General features: G+C 38.2%; 1 pseudogene; it reads left to right on the forward strand.

Annotated features, from left to right (window-relative positions):
* The first annotated feature begins 860 nt into the window (after window positions 1-860).
* Window positions 861-24,027, forward strand: part of LOC123241542 — a 46,378-nt pseudogene continuing 23,211 nt past the window's right edge.

Here is a 24,027-nt window from a genome sequence, read left to right on the forward strand (position 1 = left end):
AGCCTAGATTTGGGTTGTAATCTGTTATGTTTAAAGAAAAAATTTAGTAAAATGTTAATATCTACCCTGTTCTATAAAATGATAAGGCTTATCAATTATTTACACCTTTGTAAATTGATTTATCACCCATTATGAAAGAATAAATCAGCTTTCTGATTTGTAAATCAATCTTTGGGGGGTTTGATTTACCTTGAAGCAGCTCTATAAAGATTCATTTGTTGGATAGCTAGGTGGATCCATGGATAGAATACCAGACCTGAGGGGCAGCTGGGTAGCTCAGTGGATTGAGAGTCAGGCCTAGAGACAGGAGGTCCTAGGTTCAAACCCGGCCTTAGCCACTTCCCAGCTGTGTGACCCTGGGCAAGTCACTTGACCCCCATTGCCCACCCTTACCAATCTTCCACCTATGAGACAATACACCAAAGTACAAGGGTTTAAAAAAAAAAAAAAAGAATACCAGACCTGAAGATGGGAGATCATGGGTTCAAATCTGAAATCAAATTTCTAGCTATGCAACCTAAAAAAATCATAGCACTTGGACTTGTTTGAAATATTTGGTTGAAAAATCACCTGTCCAATTAGTGATAAGATAAACAAATCAGAGGACCAGTCCAGAAGTGTTCTTCTCATTAATACAATTCCTTAAATGTAGTAAGGATTTAACAAAGGTTTGTTGACTTGAATTGACACAATCACTCAGAAACCTGGCTAATGTTGGAAAAATAGAAAAGAACGTGGAGATATTATGGTTTTCTAAGAGACCTGCTAATTCAGATGGTGTAAGCATATGCCTGCATTTGGGAAGGAGTTATTCACCAAATGTTTATCTTTCGGGGGAGCTCCCCACAAATTGGGATGACATGAAAAAGCAGAACCTCTACTTGGTGGAGTTCAAGCCAGGGGTGTATTTTAATCAGACCTGTTCTAACTCCAAAATAGAGCAGGTAAGCCTCCTTTTTGCTGGTGCTGTCAGTAACATTATAGGCAGCTGCTAGGTGGCACAGTGGATAGAGTGGCAGGTGGAGAGTCAGAAAAACATCTTCTTGAATTCGAATCTGACCTCAGACACTTGTTGAGTGACTCTGGGGAAGTCACTTAAACCTGTTTGTCTCAATTTCACCATCTGTAAAATGAGCTGGAGAAGTAAATGGCAAATCACTCCAATATCTTTGCTAAAAACAAAATAAAACACCCAAATAGGGACACAAAGAATCAAATATGACTGAGAAATAACACATTTTCATGAAACTCTACTTTTCCTAGCTTCTGTCACTCTGCTTTATGATTCTCCCTTCTGTATCTCTTTCTCCTAAACTGATACTTCTTTTTTTATCTCAACTTCCTTCTTATGCTATGTGCCCAAAGGATCAGTTCTTGGCACCACCAGAGAGCAGCAGTGTATACTGAACTTGAGCCAGAAACCTCTCTTGTTAATTCTAACTTTGTTACTCATCTGCTACGTGATCTTGGATAAATTCTAAAACTTCTCAGAGACTCTTTTCAGGCAATACCATTACAGCTTTATCACTTCATCCAACATCCATTCCTTCCAACTTAATCAACTAGGTGGTTCAAATTTATGCATAGCTAACATTTCTAGAACTCTAACGAGTAATGGTAAAAATTAACATACTTGTTTTACCTCAGTGATTATTGGAAAAAACTGCTTTGTGGTCCTTTTTACTATGGTTTGTGTTCTTATGTTTTTCAAACATTAAGTTATTGGGTTTAATTGCATATGAGTCTTGCTTATCTAGTCTATTTCACTGATTAACTTTTCCATTTTTAATTAGTACCAAATAGTATTGATGATAAATACTTTTTAAAGTTCTCTTTTCTCATTCAAAGAGCCACCACCTCCAAACTATATTTCAATTACATGGAACAGTGACTTTTTCTTTGTCTTTGGATTGCCCACAATAAACCACCCTTGACCTCTTCAAAAAAGGATTTTTATTCTGTGACATTCAAAAATACATTTCTTTTGAAGACACTGGCAACTGAGAACAAGGTAAAGAGTTCAACTTGAGGGGACAGCTAGGTGGCTCAATGAGTTGAGAGCCAGGCCTGCAGATGGGTGGTCCTGAATTCAAATTTGACCTCAGATACTTCTAGCTGTGTGACCCTGGTCAAGTCACTTATTCCCCATTGCCTAGCTCTTACCGCTCTTTTGCCTTTGAACCAATACACAGTATTGATTCCAAGAGGGAAAGTAAGAATTTTTTTTAACCCTTACCTTCTGTCTTGGAGTCAATACTGTGTATTGACTCCAAGGCAGAAGAGTGGTAAGGGTAGGCAATGGGGGGTCAAGTGACTTGCCCAGGATCACACAGCTGGGAAGTGTCTGAGGTCAGATTTGAACCTAGGACCTCCCATCTCTAGGCCTGACTCTCAATCCACTGAGCTACCCAGCTGCCCCCATAAGAATTATTTTTTTAAAAAAAGAGTTCAGCTTGAATCTGGATTTCAGAATCAATGTAGTCTTTCTCTTGACTCTGAGGCATATATCCTACTGTTGGTGAATGCAAAGAATGCATTTTAAATGTAAAACTTATACAAACTCCTTGCAACAGAAAGAAGATATATGGAGAACTTCTCACACACAAGGGTTTTTCATGAAGCCTGTGGTGATATTAATAATCAGTGACCCCCAGGGGCAGCTAGGTGGCACACTGGGAAGAGTCCCAGGCCTAGAGTCAGGAGGACTTGGGTTCAAATCTGGTCTCAGAAACTTTCTAACTGTATGACATTGGATGGGTCATTTAACTTTGTTTACTTATCCCTTGTCTATCTGTCTTAGAGTTGTTACTAAGATAGGAAGTAAGGGTTTAAAAAGTGATAATAATGATCAATAATACCAGGTAAATGGGCAGCTGGGTAGCTCAGTGGATTGAGAGCCAGGCCTAGAGACGGGAGGTCCTAGGTTCAAATCCGGTCTCAAACACTTCCCAGCTGTGTGACCCTGGGCAAGTCACTTGACCCCCATTGCCTACCCTTACCACTCTTCCACCTATAAGTCAATACACAGAAGTTAAGGGTTTAAAATAAAAAAAAAATTAAAAAAAAAAATAATACCAGGTAAATGTCTAAATAAAGGAAGATATTTTCTGGAAAATGTGATATCTTGCACTAAATTTGATGTTATCATCAATTCATGCCCTTTGTGTCTCACTTAAAAAACTGTCTCATTAAATATCACATGCTTAACACAGTAGTCATTCTCAAAATGATTTTCCTTTGATAATTTGTAAATTGAGAGGATACAGAACAGAAACCTTTGGAATTTGTATAAGACAAAGAAAAAGAATATAGATGACCAGAATGGACACACAAATAATGAAAAATGCCTCTTCCATTGGACAGATGTTAACTCAGTGTCCCATGTCAACAGTCATGGTTTAATCACAGTTACACTGGGAAAAAATGGTAAGTAGAGCCAGCTAACATCTTTCAGATAGGTGGCAGAGTGGAGTCAGAAAAACTGAGCCTGAATCCTTATTTGCAATGGGTCACCAGTACAAGTCACTGAAAGTCTCTCATCCGCTCAGTCTTCTATATAAAAGGAAGAGAACAAGAGGTCCTTGTGTTGTAAAGTGCTCAGTGAACCTAAAAGTCACATAAGCTATGGTGTTATTCATTTTTCTTGTTGTTTACCTCCAGTAGGAGAAGGATTAGGTAAAGTGCACTTCTCCCATCATACATCAGCACCTGGGCAGATTAGAGTCAGGGTCATCATAACCTTCAAGCGTGCTTTGTCTTTCTTTGGGTGATTAAAATGTCATCATCTAAGGCAGTTGGGTTGCACAACAGATAGAGGGCTGGGGCTATATCAGGAAGGATTTAATTCAAATATGGACTTGGACACTTATTAACTGGGTAACCCTGGACAACTCACTTAACTTCTATCAGTTTCCTCAACTGTAAAATGGGGATTACCCCCCTTTCACTCCTGAGGGTTGTTATTAAGATCAAATGAAACAAAACGCTAGCACAGTGTCTGGCACACAGCAGATGCTTAATAAAAGCCCTTCTCCATTCACAAAGTTTACCTTTTGGTACATGTGTCTTGGATAGGTATTGTCAATCAACAATGTAAGCCCAGAACTGAAGAGAAGGATGAGTGGACTGGGGTTGCATTTGGGAAATAGCACAGCACTTTCAATGATTCTCGGCTCCTTTCTGAGAAAGAACCCTATTTTTTTTTAATCTTAGAATTCTTCTAATGATGCCTAGAGCTCTGAGTATATCATAATCACCATAAATTGAGAACACCAAAATCTTCAAAGGGCTAAAGAGTGAGGGTGACACTGCGGGCAGTGAGGTGGCACACTGGATAGAGCTACATGGTGGACATAAATAGGAAGTTGCCAACAATGATTGGCACCCCAGAAATATCCTAAAAAAAAAAAAAAAAGATATCCTAGCAGATTTTTCTGACCAATTCAAAGAATTAAAGTGGAAAACAACAGATTTACTGGCACTCAAGGAATGTTTAAAAGACTTAGATAAATACCTCAAACATGTTAGGTATATCCATGATGGAATATTTATGGTAGGACATCAGCAAAAAAAAAAAAATAGAATTATTGAATTACCTAAAAGCCATTATCAAAAGAAAAAAAAAAGCTTAGGAGCAGCTATATGGCTGAGTGGATTAAAAGCCAGGCCCAAAGACCAGAGGTCCTAGGTTCAAATCTGGTCTCAGGCACTACAATTATGTGATCCTAGGCAAGTCACTTAATGTTCATTGCCTTACCTTTACCATTCTTCTTCCTTGGAACCAATATGCAATATTGACTCTAAGATGAAAGGCAAGGGTTGGGGTTTTTTTTAGTTAAAAAAAAAAAGAAATGAGAAAGTCTTGATAGGTTGGGATCTGCACATGAGAGGAAATACTCACCTCAGTGAATCATGGGTCCACTAAAGTGTGGATAATTGCTAAGTTAGTAGCATAACAGCCAAAGCAATAAGTAGCCAAAGGCCTGAACTATCCAGCTCTTTATAGTTTACCCTTAAGGGGACAAAATTCTGGTGATAAATTTTGCAAGTTTTTTTCCCTCTTTTTTGTTCACTGGGCACAAATTATAATTTTCTCTAGCAAGTAGGTAATAGCTACTCCTAAGGCTGACTTTTTAAAATTAAATTTATTGATCTTTTTCTTTTGACACAGTAAACACCACCTAACATATACCTGAAGAAATCACAATACAAAGCATGTTCTCTGAAAAACAAATTTTTAATTAACATAAAAGTGCATTCTGTTCTTTGACTTTGACAGTATGATGCCTCCTTTGACCATTACACTTCACGAGAATTTCGTTGCTTTCATATGCTAACTTTATATTGTTGTAACCACTATGTATTATGGGTTTGAGGTTTGTTTTGACTCTACTTTCTTTGCTTGGCATCAGAAAAGCAACCTTTAGAGAAGTTGTATAGAGATATTAGGAGAATAACACTCCAAATTCAATTCAACAAAATTTATTATGATGGTAGTGTAACAAAATAAATATAGGATATGTTTTAAAATATTAGGGTTTTATTCTAATCCATAGTGGTAGTTAAGCCACGTGCCTGATAAGAGCTAATTCAAAAGCCACGCGCCATTACCTCTACCCACCTGGCTTGTTCAGCAGGAAAAAGGAAGTACAAATTCTGTCCTGAGCCTTTATACCTTTCTTTACATAATCACACTTCCTGCCCACCTGTATTACACAAGAGGAATCATGGGAAATGTAGTTTTTAAGAGTCTTAAATGTCCACAGGAAGTTTAGTCCAGAGACCTCAAGATAAGTTCAAGGACTCCCAAATTTCCAATATCACAGTAGAGCCAACATGGCAGAGTAATAGGAAGCAGGAACAATGAGTTGCACAAAGGTGCACACACATATACACTCACACACTTCCTCTAAACAAAACCAGAAATGTACCAGTCTGAATCCTGATGGGAAAATCAAGCAAAAGTCACAGTGAGTCATTTTTCTAACCCAAGGTGGCATAGGGAGGCAGAAAGAACAGCAGACAGTAGGAACTGGGTCAGGAGTGCAAGGTTACACTGAGGCATTCCAGCACAGGGAGAAACTGCACCAAGACAAAAGGAGGTCCCATATCAATACCAGGATACCCCCCCCAGACCCATACTGAAGCATAGTGAACTCAATCAGGGTGAAGGAATAGGTGCTAACTGGAAGCTTTGTCACTCATTACTAATTCTAGTTCATAGATCCAGAGCTGACTGAGGAAAAGTCAGAAGTAGTTGTAGGTCCTAGGGTTATAATAGAGAGGAGTAAGTTCAAAAACAAATTCTACTCAGATCCCAGGAGTAGAGCAGAGTCTTTATTTCCAGCTGTGAACCTAGTCTGCAACCTGTCCAGAAACAACCAGAGAAGGAACCTCAGACCAAAGAGGAATCTGCATTCTGTTACTCTGAAATTATAGTGTCCTGGCTATATAAGAGCAGCTGATTTCAGTGGTACTCTACTATTGCTCAGACAGAAATCTCAGGTTAGGAACTCACACTGCTCAGATAGGGAAGAATTCATCAGGTTTGCCCAGGATCAAATACCACTTTAGGAATACTGAAACCTTGTAGGTCCTCAGCCTGAGCTATCCCTGAGATCTTGGGATAACTCATTACTGAATAATATGAGAAAGCAGCAACAGAACCAGCCCAGACCTTTCTTTAAGTTCCCAGATCCCAGCCCTGAGATCATATGTGAAGTCAAAAAGTAGATTGGAAGAATGAGAAACATAAATAGAATCTAACCATAAAGAGCTATTATAATATCAGGGACACTCAAAACAAACTCAGAGGAAGAGAATGACCCAGAGGGGCAACTAAGTAGCACAGTGGATAGGCTAGAAACACCAAGCGTGGAGTCAGAGGGATCTGGTTTCAAATCTGGCCTCAGAAACTTCCAAGCTCTGTGACCCTGGGCAAGTCACTTAAACCCCATTTCCTAGCCCTTACCACTCTTCTGCCTTAGAACCGATACACGGTATTGACTCCAAGACAGAAGGTAAGGGTTTAAAAAAGAAGAGTGACTCCGAAACATATAGAATGAAAGCCTCAGTGAAAACCACAGTTTGGACCAAACTTAAACTAAGATTCCAGGAAGAGATGAAGGAAGAGGATTTTTAAAAATTAGTTTAAAATATTTTTATCATTTGGCTTGTTGGAGCAGAGCCATGATCATGGAGAAGGGATAGGGAAATGCCTGATTTCTCCCAAATAGCTATCAAGCACCTTTGATATAATGCCTCAGAATGAATTCTGGAGCAGCAGAACTCACAACGAAGTCAATGCTATTGAATCCAAATCATAGAAAAATATGAATTGGTCTCAAGCTCAAAAAGAATTCCTGGAGGTTCTCAAAAAAAGATTTTTAAAAACCAAATAAGAGAGATAAAGAAAAATTGGGAATGGAAATTAAAACGATTCAGAAAATTCATGAAAAAAAGACTCGGTAGCTTGTAAAGGAGACAAAATATATATTTAGCAAAATAGTGCCTGATGAAAAGACCAGACCTGAATAGAAAATTTGACTCTCAAAAACAGAGAGAACCAAAAAAAGAGAACTAAAAGAGAACTAAAAAGGGAACCCAAAAAGGCAGACATAAGAAATCACAAAGTATTCAGTATGGTTAAATTGTTTACATTCCTACAAGAGAAGATGGTACTTTTAACTCCTAAGAACTTTATCATCATTAGAGCAATTAGAAGGAATATCCATAGAGGGCAAGCATGTGATTTGAATATGATGGGATAATATCTAAAAAAAATAAAATTAAAGGGGCAGCTGGGTAGCTCAGTGGAGTGAGAGTCAGGCCTAGAGACAGGAGGTCCTAGGTTCAAACCCGGCCTCAGCCACTTCCCAGCTGTGTGACCCTGGGCAAGTCACTTGACCCCCATTGCCCACCCTTACCAATCTTCCACCTATGAGACAATACACCGAAGTACAAGGGTTAAAAAAATAAAATAAAATAAAATAAAATAAAATAAAGTCCAAAATTAGTCAAAATCAGAAGGGAAACAACAAATTGGGAAAAAATCTTTATAACAAAAAACTCTGACAGGGGTCTAATTACTCAAATATACAAGGAGTTAAATCAATTGTATAAAAAAATCAAGCCATTCCCCAATTGATATAAATAGGCAAGTGACATGAATAGGCAATTTTCAGGTAAAGAAATCAAAAGTATCAATAAGCACATGAGAAAGTGTTCTAAATCTCTAATAAATTAGAGAAATGCAAATCAAAACAACTCTGAGGTACCACCTCACACCTAGCAGATTGGCTAAAATGAAAGAAGGGGAGAGTAATAAATGTTGGAGGGGATGTGGCAAAATTGGGACATTAATGCATTGCTGGTGGAGTTGTGAACTGATCCAGCCATTCTGGCTGGCAATTTGGAATCATGCTCAAAGGGCTATAAAAGAATGCCTGCCCTTTGATCCAGCCATACCATTGTTGGGTTTATACCCCAAAGAGATCATAGATAAACAGACTTGTACGAAAATATTTATAGCTGCGCTTTTTGTGGTGGCAAAGAACTGGAAAAGGAGGGTATGCCCTTCAATTGGGGAATGGCTGAACAAATTGTGGTATATGCTGGTGATGGAATACTATTGCGCTCAAAGGAATAATAAACTGGAGGAATTCCATGTGAACTAGAAAGACCTCCAGGAACTGATGCAGAGTGAAAGGAGCAGAGCCAGAAGAACATTGTACACAGAGACTGATATACTGTGGTAAAATCGAATGTAATAGACTTCTGTACCAGCAGAAAGCAATGACACAGGACAGCTCTGAGGGATTATGGTAAAGAACGCTACCCACATTCAGAGGAAGAACTACAGGAGAGGAAACATATAAGAAAAACAACTGCTTGAACACATGAGTCGGGGTGGACATGATGTGGACTCGAAACTACCACACCAATGCAAATATCAACAATTTGGAAATAGATCTTGAACAAGGACACATGTTAAAACCAGTGGAAATGTGCATCGGCTATAGGTGGGGGGACAGGGGGGGGTGAAGGGGAAAGTAGGAGCTTGAATCATGTAACCATGTTAAAAATGAATATTAATAAATGATTTAAAAAAAAAGAGAGCAGTTAAATACTTAGTGAATATGACCAATATAGAAATGTGTTTTGCTTGACTAGACATGTTTATAACAGGATTTCTCACACACACACACACTTTCTGTGAGGAATGGAGGAGGGAAAAAAAGATTTTTGCTGATTGAAAAAATAAAATAAAGTTAAAAAAACACTATTGGGTACAGACTTTGTAAATGGCAGTATGCTGAGGCCTATGGATAAAAAAATAAAATAAGCCACAGAAGTTGCCTTTAAGGAGTCCATAACCAGGCAAAATGTGATGAATGTAAGGGAGAATTATAAAGTTCAATGTAAAAAGAAAATTGATGAATGCTATCTCCATGTGTCCAGATGCTATTATAAATTATATAATCCCATACATTGCATAACTTTAAGTTCATAAAAACTTTTGTCTTTTTTTTTATAGCTTCAGTTTGGGGAAAAGGAACCTACTTTGCTGTCCATGCCAGTTATTCTGCTAATGATAGATATTCCAAACCAGATATAAATGGGAAGAAGTATATATATTATGCATGAGTACTTACTGGTGATTACTCTCTTAGAAATTCGTCATTCATTATTTTTCCACCAAAGGACCCTCAAGATTCTGGTGTTCAGTATGACAGTGTTACTGACCACATGCAAAAGCCTACATTATTTGTCATATTTTAATTCAATCAGACTTATCCAGAATACTTGTTACTTTTAGGAAATAGCATTTCAGTTTTGCATCTGAAAGAAATTATTCACACACATAACTATAAGCCTTATTGCCTTCAGTGTATTTTCCTAAGTCTGAATATCTATCCTTTGCTGATGAAATTTGACCTTCCTCACTGTATTTCTATGATTTTTTAAAAATCTGTCTCTTGTGAGTCAATCAGTGGCAGGAACCATGGGGATTTCAATTAGATATCATGCTTATTTTGATTTATTTATATCAGACTGTAAGAAATATGGATAGATTACAGTTTTCTTGAAGAGGTGATGAGAGAAAAATTATTCCTTTAAAAGGCAGAAGATGGGGGCAACTGGGTGACTCAGTGGATTGAGAGCCAGGCTTAGAGAAGGGAGATCCTAGGTTCAAATCTGGCCTCAGACACTTCCCAGCTATGTGACCCTGGGCAAGTCACCTAACCCCCATTGCCTAGCCCTTACCACTCTTCTGTCTTAGAACCAATACCCAGTATTGATTCTAAGATGGAAGGGAAGGATTAAAAAAAAAAAAAAAAAAAAAGGACAAATATTAAGGGCATTTTTTCAATTCTCTGGCTTTCTCAGTGAGCCTGCCTAAGGATCTTAGAGTCAAAACTCTAAAGCTAGACAAAACCTCAGAAGTTACTACAAACCTCTCATTTTTTTAAACTTTTACCTTCCATATTAGAATAAATACTGTGTATTGGTTCCAAGGCAGAAGAACAGAAAGGGCTAGGCAATGGGGATTAAGTGACTTGCCCAGGATCCAGCAGATCTGAACTCAGGATTTTCCATCCTTAGGCCTAATCTTAATCTACTGAGCCACAGCTGCCCCCAACCCCCTCATTTTTCAGATTAGAAATCCAAGGCCCATGGAGGTTAAATGATTTGATCTAAGTTTACACAGGCAGTAAATGTTAAAGGCAGGATTTGAATTCAGATTCTTTTGATTCCAAAACCAAATGTTATGATAATTTGTGCAGAAACTGTTAATAATAATATATATGGATAACTGTTAGGATAATTTTAGTAACTGTTAAGATGGTTTCTTGAGGTATTGACCCTAATGGGTCACAGGTGTAAATAATGATCCCAAAGGACCAACCTCAAGTGCAATTAGGCACAGTAAAGGAAAGGTGATGAATCTCCTTATTCCAATAGTTAGATATCTTTCTGGCTGCTAATTGGTACTGCAGCTAGGAACTGAAGAATCAGCTGACTGGTGAACACAGCTGACCAGTTCTCCCTAAATCTTTAAGCAACTAATGAAGATAAGAAGTGTTCTTCTAATTACTAACTAATAGGCTTGTGTGTTCGATTAACAAGACTAATTAGTTTAAGTAACTGGTTCTGACTGCGGATTAGCTCAGAAGATGTTTGAGGATTATTAATTTTAGTATTTTCCCAACAGCCAAGATGAACTTCCAACTGACACCCTCTTTGGAATCTTGAGATATCACAGACAGGTTAGCAGATGGCTTCTCTGAAAATGGATTTAATATTGGTAAAATAGGTGATGGGAAACGGGATTGATGATGGAAAGCGGGAATAGAGATTCTAAGTCTAAGTAGATGGATAATTATAAAATCTCCCAGATAATTTAACCAATGTTCAGGAGCCTTGTTTGATTGGCAGATGCTGATTTGATTTGAATAAATCTTCTTGATGATGTTCAGAGAACTGAAGTTGATAAGTCTGAATAATATTTAGGTTGATAAGAGTTGAGAATTATATCAGAATATACTCTATATACTCTGCCCTAGCCTAAGCCCAAGAACCTCCCTCCTTACCCAGTTGTATCTCAAGACCAAAACCCAGGATTGGTTCATGTTTGCCCTTATATAGGCAGTTTCCAACTGCCCCTTGGCTCACACCAGGCTCATGCCACATCAGTTCATTCTGGTTCTCTTCAGAATACTGGCAATCAAGCTTGATCCAACATGGCTGCTATTAAAAATCCTTACACAAGGCTCTTTCTACCATATCATGGTTAGCATAGCTAGTTTGAGAGTCTGGAGAGATAGGAAGAGTTAATTTGTACAGGAAGAAATGAATGGTTTATACTATGGAGAAAGAATCATCTTCTTACTTTGACTCTTCCTCTTTCCAAAGAGAGAGGACAGATAGAACTCAGAAGTGTTGGGCAGTTAATGGATAATTGATTCCTTACTCACAACGAGGGGGACACAGGAGTGTGCATTATCTCAGCCAACATTCTCATCTCTTGGCAATCTCTCTGATGCTGCACAACTCTGATCATTGCATTTGTAACAACCACCTGCTAAAGTCTAGAAGGGAAAAGAGAGGGGGAACTGAGTGTTCACTTGTTGGTACAATTGTTGCACCATTCTAGTCTAACCACTCCTCCTACTCCTGTATGATCCAGGAGAGACAAACTTCCAGCTCCCTCTTCCAAAAAAACCTGTAAAAGCCAAATTCAACAAGCCAACCCAAAATTATGCATGCTGGGGCAGAATTTATTTTCTATTTCCGGACTCTGATGTCTCCATAGCAATGCTTTCAAGGGAGGAGATCAGGGTCACATTCACAAATGTTTGTATAAATTCCATGTGACTTGGAGAACAGACCTTGATAAGATATATTTACTTTAAAAATATTTTTTAAACTGCTTCTCCTTTTTCTAGCTTCATTTATAGTCTTCAGGTGACACTTCCTTTAAGATCACCCGCTACTATGTTCCACATACATTGAAGATGGGGCAGAGGAAGCTCCAGTCCTATGGTTAATAAACCTCTTGCCCTTCAGAGAACAGCCATATCTGTAATTTTCTCCTTTAGCAATGTTCCTTAATTACAGAAGGCCATAAATATGGGGCTAATATCTGTTCTCTTCTCTAACCTGCTCTTCTTGTAACTAACTTTTTCTACAAATAGCTCCTCTGAGTTCTTCAGTATAACTCACCTAGACATGGAATCAGAAAATCATTTTAGTTCTGAGGTTTTATCATTATCCTCTCTAGCTAGGCAAAATATCCCTAAGATTCTTTTTTTGTATAAATAAAAAGAATTGGCTGATTATGAGAAACTGATTTCAACTTCTCCCATCATGTTCTTTCATTCTATGCAAATAATATATATTGAGTTGTTTGGAAAAGGCTGAAAATTCTGATGTTTTGTCTCACTTTTTTCAGTCAAGTGAAAAAGCATTTATTAAGTGCCTACTGTGTATCAGGCAGGGAGAGCAAGGTAGTATAGGGGATACAGTACCAGACCTGGCATCAGGAAGAGTCTTCTTTCTCAGCTCAAATGTGGCCTCAGACATTTGGTAGCTATGTGACTGGGCAAATTATTTAACTCTGTTTGTCTCAATTTCCTCATCTGTAAAATGAACTGGAAAAGAAAATGGCAAGCCATTCCAGTATTTTGGCCAAGAAAACCTTAAATGGGGTCACAAAGAATCAGATACAACATAAAAATGGCAGAACAATGGCAAATGTCTCTCTCTTAACTACTTTAAGCACCAGAGATTCAAAGCAAGACCCTTAAGGAGCTAACAGTCTGATGGGAGAGATAGCATACAAACAACTATTTCAAACAAAATATAAATGAAATAAATTGCAATTAATCCCAGAGAGAAGGCTGCTAGGGTGGTGGGTGGGCAATAAGGGTGGAGAAAACCTTCTTAAAGAAGGTGAGATTTAAATTAAGACTTTAAGTCAGGAAAGTTAGGAGATAGGGAGAGAAAGAAAAAAAATTCCACGCAAGGAAGACAGCCAATGAAAAAGCCTCAAATCAGCCTCTAAAGGAACACAGTTTCCCCTAGAATCTCTGTCTTGTGACCCTTGTTACCTCTAGTGTGGTTAGTCACTTCTCAGCTACCAGCATTCTAGGCACAGTCACTTACTATGACCATGAAATGAAGACTAGATTTCCTGGCAATGTTTTTGCAAGTAAATGTGGTTGATTCCTTTGGCAATGAAATCTTGAATTGTGCCCATTTACAAGCTCAGAAAACCTCTTCTTGAGAGTGATATATAAGAGTTGTGCTAAAATGGTGCAGGGTATTTACCTAGTGAACCTCAAATTCCTGGCTAACCAGACTATGAGGATCCAGGTTGTAATCTACGATGTCAGCTGTCCTGCCACTCAAGCTGATGAGGTTCTACGTGGAATTTTAGGAGCCACAAACTGTTTAAACTATAATATCTTAGGTTTATTTCATTTTCACAGATCCTACCCAGTTTTGGTGATGAGACCAGGGGTAGAGTACCTCAGGTAGCTTGGACTATCATTGTGGTTCCAGAAGGCAGACTCTTACTCTTCAACAAAACTTGCAATAAAGTTACACTTTACTTGTCAGGAACAGGAAGATCATCTTCCAAGTTTCTTTGAATGCTGTTGAAAATCTCACACTATGAGCAAGAAGACAATGACTTATATACTATGGTTCTCAAGCCTACATATGGACCTCCTGAACAGAGGCTTTACTTTTTCAATCTGAATGGTTTACAAATTAGGTTCAGCCACCTGTAATTCAACACACATGACTTACCAGGTCCTCTAGGGCCAATGACAGCCCTAAGTCTAGAGAATCAGAACATTCCCATGAATATGTCAAGGACCAGTGATATTGCTGTAAAATTAAGAAGTGGCTCAAGGTTACACTTTAACAAAATAATTCTGAAATCCAAAATGGCTGAGAATGTTACAGGTGATTTTTTACATCCCTTCAGTTAAGCTGAGTTTTCAGTAATATGGGGAATGGCATCCGGGATCATCTATCCTGAATCCTGTGAATCACCTAGTTCAGTATTTATAAATGGCATATGTTCCCAAGATGGTGAACTTTCAGGACTAAAGCCACCAAACTAGGCCAGCCTTGAACCTGGATACTTTCCAAGTATGAGAGAGACACAGCCTGCCAGCAAGCCTTTAAGGATCCATACCAGGAGAAGTTTTGATTTCACTTACTCCTGAATATTTCTCCTGGTGCAATGGACAGACAAGAACAATTTGTTCTGATGGCAGGTAAGTTACTGAAGCAAGTGTTGTGGAGCACATTGAGTTTGATAAGATATCAAAGACGCCAAGGTGATCCACCGAATCCTGGGGCAATGTCAATTGTCCTGACTTTTATCTTCCCACTGGACTTCAATACTCTGGAAGCGAGAGTGGGGCTGATTATTTTAGGCAACTCTGCCTCACTAAAATCCAATTCATGCTTTATTTGATTAAATGCATGTTAGGCAAGACAAAAGCTATGATTTAACAAATAAACTTGCTTAATAAAGTTACCCAGGAATCAGTTTAAAAAAATGTTCCAAATCATGAAATGAAGAGTCTTGTGCAAGAAATATCAAGGAGATCAGACTCTCTGGATTATAGAATATGTGGAGGTGTAAACCAAATGGAATAAGACTAAGAAGACCGGAGAGGTAGGAAGGGTTATGTCATGAAGGGCATTAAAAGCCAATCATTTTGCTCTAGCAACAAATTACATATTTTCCACTTCTCATCTCCCTCTAATAGTAAACTTATTGACTCATTTTCTGGTCAAAATATCATAAATGGCATAAACTCTTACAGCAAGAAAGGAGTTCAAATTTCAAATCACTTAAAAAATAGACAATAGTTTGCACCGACCATATTGCAGAGTAATCATAGGTACATTTTTGAAAAAGAAAACTTCATGGCTCAGTGGATAAAGTACCAAACCTGGAGCTGGAAGGACCTCAGTTCATATCTAACCTCATACAATTCCTAGCTATGTGACCCTGGGCAAGTCATTTAATCCTGTTTGCCTAGCCCAGGCTCTTCTCTTTAGAGTTGTTACAAATTAAGGGTTTAAAAAAGAAAGAAAAATTTCAAAGTAGTGGCAATAGACATTTACATATAACAAATGGGCTTTCAAAGCATTTTATGTACATGATCTCATTTGACCATCATAATATCCTTGTGAGATGAACATTACAGGAATTGTCATCCTCACTTCACAGATGAAGAAACAGGTTCAGAGAGGCTAATGAATCCTTCCCATTTCTTTTTTTTTTTTTTCAAAGCCCTTACCTTCCACCTTAGAATGAATACTGTGTATTGGTTCTAAGGCAGAAGAGCAGTAATGGCTAGGCAATGGGGGTTAAGTGACTTGCCCAGGGTCACACAACTAGGAAGTTCTGGGGCCAAATTTGAACCTAGGACCTCCTGTCTCTAGGCCTAGTTCTCAATCCACTGAGCTACCCAGCTGCCCCCAATCCTTTCCATTTCACAACTCAGCAAGCGAAGTATCAGGAAGAATTTGAGCCCAAGTCTCCCATGACACGGTATCACTGTTAATTCCAGTACATCATATTTCCTTTCTAACTAAATACAACCTCCTCTTTTGCATCAATATATTATATTAAAAGAATTTCCTATAATATAATATCTTTCTAGACAGTATACTTTCAACGAAGCTTAGTAATAGGAGTATCTTTTGTCATGTCACATATTCTAATTTTTTTGGTTCTAGAGCACTGTTCCCAGGGATATTAGGATGAAAAAGACCATATCACTTCAGCTTAGAGTCTGGCTTATTCTAGTGCATGTCCAAATCTTGTTACTGATCTTATTTCCTGGAAAGAAAGTTCTTGCCACCAAGGTCCTTGGCACTACCAATTCAACATTAGAAATCAGGATGATTTTATCAGTAAAAATAACATTAAAAAAGAAGCATCAACATCTGCTTTGCTTCTGTGCCCTAAGGACCATGAGAACTTTACATCTGACTTGCTGCTGAATCCTTGCATATTTGTTGTCTCCTCAATTAGAATAAGAGCTCCTTGAGAGGAGGAATTAGTTGGTTTTTAGTTATATTCTCAGTCCATAACACAATGTTTTGCACATTTATTTTTGTTGTTCAGTCTTGTCTGATTCTGTGACCCCATTTGGGGTTTTCTTGGTAGAGTACTAGAGTGGTTTGCCATTTCCTTCTTCAGCTCATTTTACAGATATGAAAACTGAAGCAAACAGGATTGTGACCTACCCAGGGTTTTCTAGCTAATAAGTGTCTGAGGCCAGAGTTGAACTCAGGAAGATATCTTCCTGACTTCAGACTGAGCTCTCTATCCACAGTGCTGCTTATCTGCCCCACTAGTAATTGCTTAATAGATGCTTAGTCATTCATTCATGTTAAATTTTTCCTCCCAGTAACTCAATCAATGAAAAGAAAAGATTCTTCTGTGAAATAGCATGCCCTCAAACCATGTCCCCTTTTTGGTCTGCCTGCTACAATCTAGCACAAAGTTTCTATTCACAACTACATATGAGGCAGAACTACCTTAACTTCACTACTGTGTCTGAAAATTTCAGGTGATAAATTATATAGAATGGAAACAAGTCATTATTGATTGAATTCAACTGTAGCCTCAGAAACTTACTAGCTATGTGATTCTGTAAAAATCAACCTCCATTTGCCTCAGTTTCTTCAGCTGTAAAATGAGGATAATAATAGTACCTCTATTTCTCAGGGCTGTTGTGGAATCAAACAAGAGAATATTTATTAAAAAGTGTTTAGCATAATAACTGGCACATAGTTGATTGCTGGTTGTTGTCTTCTGTACTCAAAGAGCACCAAAGTGGCACCACTATATTAGGGTCAACGTACAGTATGTCTGACTCAAACCAATATGAGCTTTGAACGCTCTACCATAGTCAGGCACAAAAAGTCCATGTGAACATTTGAGATGGAGATGTCTCTAAATCTGTATGCCTCACAATTATTTTTACTGCAATTCTGCTTTGCTCATAGAGTATAGCTCCTTCTTTTATGTGGACACACAGTGCTGAACAATCCTATTCTGGCATCTCCTTCAGTTCCAACAATTGTTTGGAATTCAGTGGAAATACATGTGGAACTCCATTTTTTAAAACTGAAACTGAACTAGAGGCATCAATGTCTATCAAAAATCATAAAAGAGGGGCAGCTGGGTAGCTCAGTGGATTGAGAGCCAGGCCTAGAGACGGGGAGGTCCTAGGTTCAAATCCGGCCTCAGACACTTCCCAGCTGTGTGACCCTGGGCAAGTCACTTGACCCCCATTGCCTACCCTTATCACTCTTCCACCTATAAGTCAATACACAGAAGTTAAGGGTTTAAAAAAAAATCATAAAAGAAGTGTCACCAAATTTAAAGGTAACAGAATTGTCCTGGGTCTTTGCATTGTTGCTAGTTCAGAAGTCCTTTACATTAGATTTTACCACAGTGTATTGGTCTCTGTGTACAATGTTCTTCTGGCTCTGCTCTTTTCGCTCTGCATCAATTCCTGGAGGTCTTGGAGTTCACATGGAATTCCTCCAGTTTATTATTCCTTTGAGCACAATAGTATTCCAGCACCAGCATATACCACAATTTGTTCAGCCATTCCCCAATTGAAGGACATGCCCTCATTTTCCAGGTTTTTGCCACCACAAAAAGCACAACTATAAATATTTTTGTACAAGTCTGTTTATCTATGATCTCTTTGGGGTATAAACCCAACAATGGTATGGCTGGATCAAAGGACAGGCATTTTTTTTATAGCCCTCTGAGCATAGTTCCAAATTGCCATCCAGAATGGTTAGATCAGTTCACAACTCCACCAGCAATGCATTAATGTCCCAGTTTTGCCACATCCCCTCCAGCATTCATTACTCTCCCCTTCTTTCATTTTAACCAATCTGCTAGGTGTGAGGTGATACCTCAGAGTTGTTTTGATTTGCATTTCTCTAATTATTAGAGATTTAGAACACTTTCTCATGTGCTTATTGATACTTTTGATTTCTTTATCTGAAAATTGCCTATTCATGTCACTTGCCTATTTATATCAATTGGGGAATGGCTTGATTTTTTATACAATTGGTTTAACTCCTTGTATATTTGAGTAATTAGACCCGTCAGAGTTTTTTGTTACAAAGATTTTTTCCCAATTTGTTGTTTCCCTTCTGATTTTGGCTACATTGTTTTTGTTTGTACTGAAGCTTTTTAGTTTGATATAATCAAAATCACTTATTTTACATTTTGTAATTTTCTCTAACTCTTGCTTGGTCTTAAAATCTTTCCTTTCCAGAGATCTGACAAGTAAACTATTCTATGTTCACTTAACTTATTTATAGTTTCCCTCTTCATATTCAAGTCATTTACCCATTCTGAATTTATCTTGGTGTAGGGTGTGAGACGTTGATCTAAACCTAATCTCTACCATATTGTTTTCCAAATTTCCCAGCAATTTTTGTCAAAGAGTGGATTTTTGTCCCAAAAGTTGGGCTCTTTGGGCTTATCATACACTGTCTTGCTGATGTCACTTACCCCAAGTCTATTCCACTGATCCTCCCTTCTGACTCTTAGCCAGTACCATATTGTTTTGATGACTGCTATTTTATAGTATAGTTTAATATCTGGTACTGCTAGGCCCCCTTCCTTCACTTTTTTTTTTCATTATTTCCCTTGATATTCTTGCTCTTTTGTTATTCCAGATGAACTTTGTTATAGTTTTTCCTAATTCAGTAAAAAAGTTTTTTGGTAGTTTGATAGGTATGGCGCTAAATAGGTAAATTAATTTGGGTAGAATGGTCATTTTTATGATGTTAGCTCATCCTACCCATGACCAATCAATATTTTTCCAATTGTTTAGATCTAGTTTCAATTGTTTGGAAAGTGTTTTGTAGTTGTTTTCATATAATTCCTGTGTTTGTTTTGGTAGATAGATGCCTAAGTATTTTATATTGTCTAGGGTGATTTTAAATGGTGTTTCTCTTTCTACCTCTTGCTGCTGTGATGTGTTGGAAATATATAGAAATGCTGATGATTTTTATGCATTTATTTTGTATCCTGCAACTTTGCTAAAGTTGTTGATTATTTCTACTAGCTTTTTAGTTGATTCTCTAGTATTTTTTAAGTAGACCATCATATCATCTGCAAAGAGTGATAGCTTAGTCTCCTCCTTGCCCACTTTGATACCTTCAATTTCTTTTTCTTCTCTAATTGCTACTGCTAGTGTTTCTAGTACAATGTTAAATAGTAGAAGAGATAATGGGCATCCTTGTTTCACTCCTGATCTTATTGGAAAGGCTTCTAATTTATCCCCATTGCATATGATGTTTGTTGATGGTTTTAGATATATACTGTTTATTATTTTTAGAAAAGGTCCTTCTATTCCTATACTTTCCAGTGTTTTCAATAGGAATGGGTGCTGTATTTTGTCAAAGGCTTTTTCAGCATCTATTGAGATAATCATGTGATTTTTGTTTGTTAGATTGTTGATATGGTCTATTATGTGGATGGTTTTCCTAATGTTGAGCCATCCTTGCATTCCTGGTATAAATCCCACCTGATCATGGTGGATGATCCTCTTGATCACTTGGTAGAGTCTCTTTGCTAATATTCTATTTAAAATTTTTGCATCTAAGGGATTTATGGAAAAGAACGCCACCCACATTCAGAGGAAGAACTTCAGGAGTGGAAACAGAAGAAAAACAACTGCTCAAACACATGGGTTGAGGTGGACATGATTGGGGATGTAGACTCGAAACTACCACACCAATCCAACTATCAAAGATTTGGAAATAGGTCTTGATCAATGACACATGTTAAAACCAGTGGAAATGCACATCACCATGGAGGGGGGGAGGTCAGGGGGTGAAGGGGAAAGTAAGAGCATGAACTATGTAAGCATGTTAACTTTTCTAAAAAATAAATATTAATAAACGTTAAAAAAAATTTAAAGGTAACATGAGACTCATCAATACAGGGAGAAGCAAAGACAAGAATGACTAGGGCAAGGACACTTGGTTCAGGAAAAATGAAATATTTTCCTATGGTTACATGATTCATGATTTCCTCCTGCCTTACCTCCCTCCTCTTCCCCCACCCTCAAAGCCAACAAGCAGTTCCACTAGGTTATACATGTTCAAAGCCTATTTCCATGTTATTCATATTTGTAGTAAAGTGATCTTTTAACATTAAAACTCTAATTATATCCACATTGAACCATGTGATCAATCATATGTTTTTCTTCTGCATTTCTGCTCCCACAGTTCTTTCTTTGGATATGGACAGTGTCCTTTCTCATAAGTTCCTCTGGATTTTCCTGGATCATTGCATTGCTGCTAGTAAAGTAGTCCATTACATTTGATTGTGACACTGTATCTGTCTCTGTGTACAATGTTCTCCTGGTTCTGCTCCTTTTGTTCTGCATCAATTCCTGGAAGTCTTTCCAGTTCACATGGAATTCCTCCAGGTCATTATTTCTTTCAGCACAATAATATTCCTTCATCATCAGATACCACAGTTTATTCAGCTATCCCCCAATCAATGGACACAGCCTCATTTTCCCATTTTTTACCATATGGTGAGATTTCTCAATAGAAAATCTTCATTCTTATAAGATGCAGTAATCAAATGTGCCAAACTTAGGCCAAAATAGTTCATTAGTTGGCTCTTTAGCAGTCTTGGACTAAGGGTCACTCAGTTTAATAGTGTGAGCTTTTGTTATTCCTGGATGAATTGACTGCTTGCCTTGACTCCAGGATTTAAAGGGATATTAAATGGGAAACCAGCAGCAGCAGTAATTAGTGTGTCAGGGAGGATAATTGTTAGAAGTTGACACAGGTGGCCCTGCAGTGGTACTCTCATGGAAAAGGACAATAACTAGTGGAGCATCCCCCACTTGGCCTAGCAGTGACATAAAATTCAAGGATTTCTCCTTTCAAACACTCGTGGATTGTTTATGACCAATTGTATAGAGATACAGTCTTAAAAATTGCCTTAGGAGGCAAAATATACTTCTAAGGTTTTATCCCTCAGAAGTTTCTTCCCAAGGGATCATGTAATCTAGCTGAGTCCCTTAGTTAGCCCTTGCTTTCTACTATGACTCAGTTTACCTGACCAAGTAAAGCTTAGTCACAGATCTGGTTCTTGGCTCTTGAATCTAATAAAGCCCGGGAAATCTATTCCAGTGGTTCCTTCCCAGCAGCCCACAGGGTTCTAATTAGTACATTTTGCTTTCAAGACTGCTATCACAAGCACCATGCTCAAGATAGCCTCAGAGGGGCTGCTATTACCCTTAGTGCTAGCGTGGGTAGCTGGTTTATGATTAATAGTTTTAAAAGGAGGTCCAAAAGACAAATTCTCAATTCTGAATTTGTCAGTTGCAAAAGGCCAAAATAATTATTAAATATTTAAATGATGTCAATTGTCTTTGCCGCTAAAAGCTATTTTGCTGGTGAACTACTACTTATAAAAAGGAACTAGTATTACAAAATTTTCCCTTCAATCTACCTCATTAAGTTTATGCTTTCTTTTTAAGTTTTACTAAAAGCCTGGGACACACTATCAATTTCAAAGCCTAAGGGAAGGAAAAACAAGCGAGGGAAGATGATGTCACACAAGTGAGATGTATAAGTAGATGTATACATCAATAAGAATGAAAACAGCTGACATTTGAACCTCACTCTAATTTGAGTTTATCAAAAGAAGAGTTCACACATATATAGCTGGGCACAGAAATTTATTTCAATCAAAAGGGATAAAAAGAGGAAAAGGGGAGAAGAGGAAATGGGAGAATTAGAGGGAGGACAGATTAAAAAATGAATTAATTCCCAAGCAAAACAAACTCTACCTAGGTTGTACAAAAATATTTCTAATTCTTTTGAAATCACAAAGAATTGGAAAGCAAGGGGGTTCCTATAAATTGGGGAATGGCTGAACAAGTTAGGATATATAAATGTAATAGAATACTGTACTATTATACTATTAGAAATGATGAAGAGTATCTCCAATACATCACAGCAGGAAGAGTTAGAAAGAGAAATTCCATTTAAAACCATCCGAGACAATATAAAATACTTAGGAATCTATCTGCCAAGACAAACACAGGAATTATATGAACACAACTATGAAACCCTTTCCACCCAATTAAAACTAGATCTAAAAAATTGGAAAAACATTGATTGCTCATGGGTAGGACAAGCTAACATAATAAAAATGACCATTCTACCCAAATTAATTTACCTATTTAGTACTATACCTATCAAAATACCAAAAAATTTTTACTGAATTAGAAAAAACTATAACAAAGTTCATTTGGAAGAACAAAAGACCAAGAATATCAAGGGAAATAATGAAAAAAAAATATGAAGGAAGGTGGCCTAGCAGTACCAGATCTTAAACTATACTACAAAGCAGTAATCATCAAAACAATATGGTAGCCGGGTTAAAATGGCGGCAGAGTAAGAAGCAGCTCTTAACCTCTCCTGACCGAAACATACAAAACTCCTCAAGGGGACATAAAAACAAGTCCAGACGAACGGAGAAACCCCACAACAGGGCACAGCGTGGAAGGTACGTGGAATCGAGACATTTCCAAGCTATAAAGGGCTCTCACTCAATCGCGGGCTGAGCAACCGCCCCACCCCCACCCCCACCACACTCATCGATAGCTCCGAACCCAGCTAAAAAGAAATAGGGCAAGTTTGGGGCACCCATCGAGTCATCGGCAGCTCCGGGACCTGTTCCTGAGAGCAGCAAGACTTAGGACCCCATTAAGTCAAAAAAAGCACGCGAAGTCTGAGCGCGCGCGCCGGAGCAGGACGCTGGGCTCAGAGAGCCGGCTGAGTAGAGGCGTGGGTGGAGGCAGAAACAGCCAGGAACTAAAGCCTAAGTGGGGAACCAGTGCAGACGGGGATACGACTGTGGAAGCAGCGCCCTGAGACTTGTAAAGAAACCTCCAGCAGAGGATCAAGCAAGAGGGCCCACCAGGGGGCTTGACCTTGGAAAAAACCAGAACTCAGACCTCAGGAGCCAATAGATTGCGAACAGACACTGAGCCCGAGGATAAAGCTGAGAAGCTGCTGGGCTAATGATGGCTACTCAGCATCAGGAGGTTCAGAAGAGAAAGAATAATAACAAAAAGAAGAAGTCTTTAATACTCGATAGCTTTTACACAGAGAAAATCCAGACAACCGAGCAAACAGAGGAGGAGAACAAACAAGCATCCGGACCCTCCTCAAATAAGGAAAACTCCTCACAAGCTATGGAAGAGTTCAAAACTGAGATTCTGAGGAAAATGGAAGAGATCTGGCAAGAAAATAACAGTTTAAAAGGTAGAATCTTGCAATTGGAAAGTGAGGCTCAGAAATCAAATGAACTGATAAGCAAATTGAACACCAGAAATGACAAGATTGAAAAGGAAAACCAGTCCCTAAAGGCTAGAATCGAGCAATTAGAAGCTAATGATCTCTCAAGACAACAAG

The sequence above is a fragment of the Gracilinanus agilis genome, chromosome 3, assembly GCF_016433145.1.
Source record: "Gracilinanus agilis isolate LMUSP501 chromosome 3, AgileGrace, whole genome shotgun sequence".
NCBI classification, from domain to species: Eukaryota; Metazoa; Chordata; class Mammalia; order Didelphimorphia; family Didelphidae; genus Gracilinanus; species Gracilinanus agilis.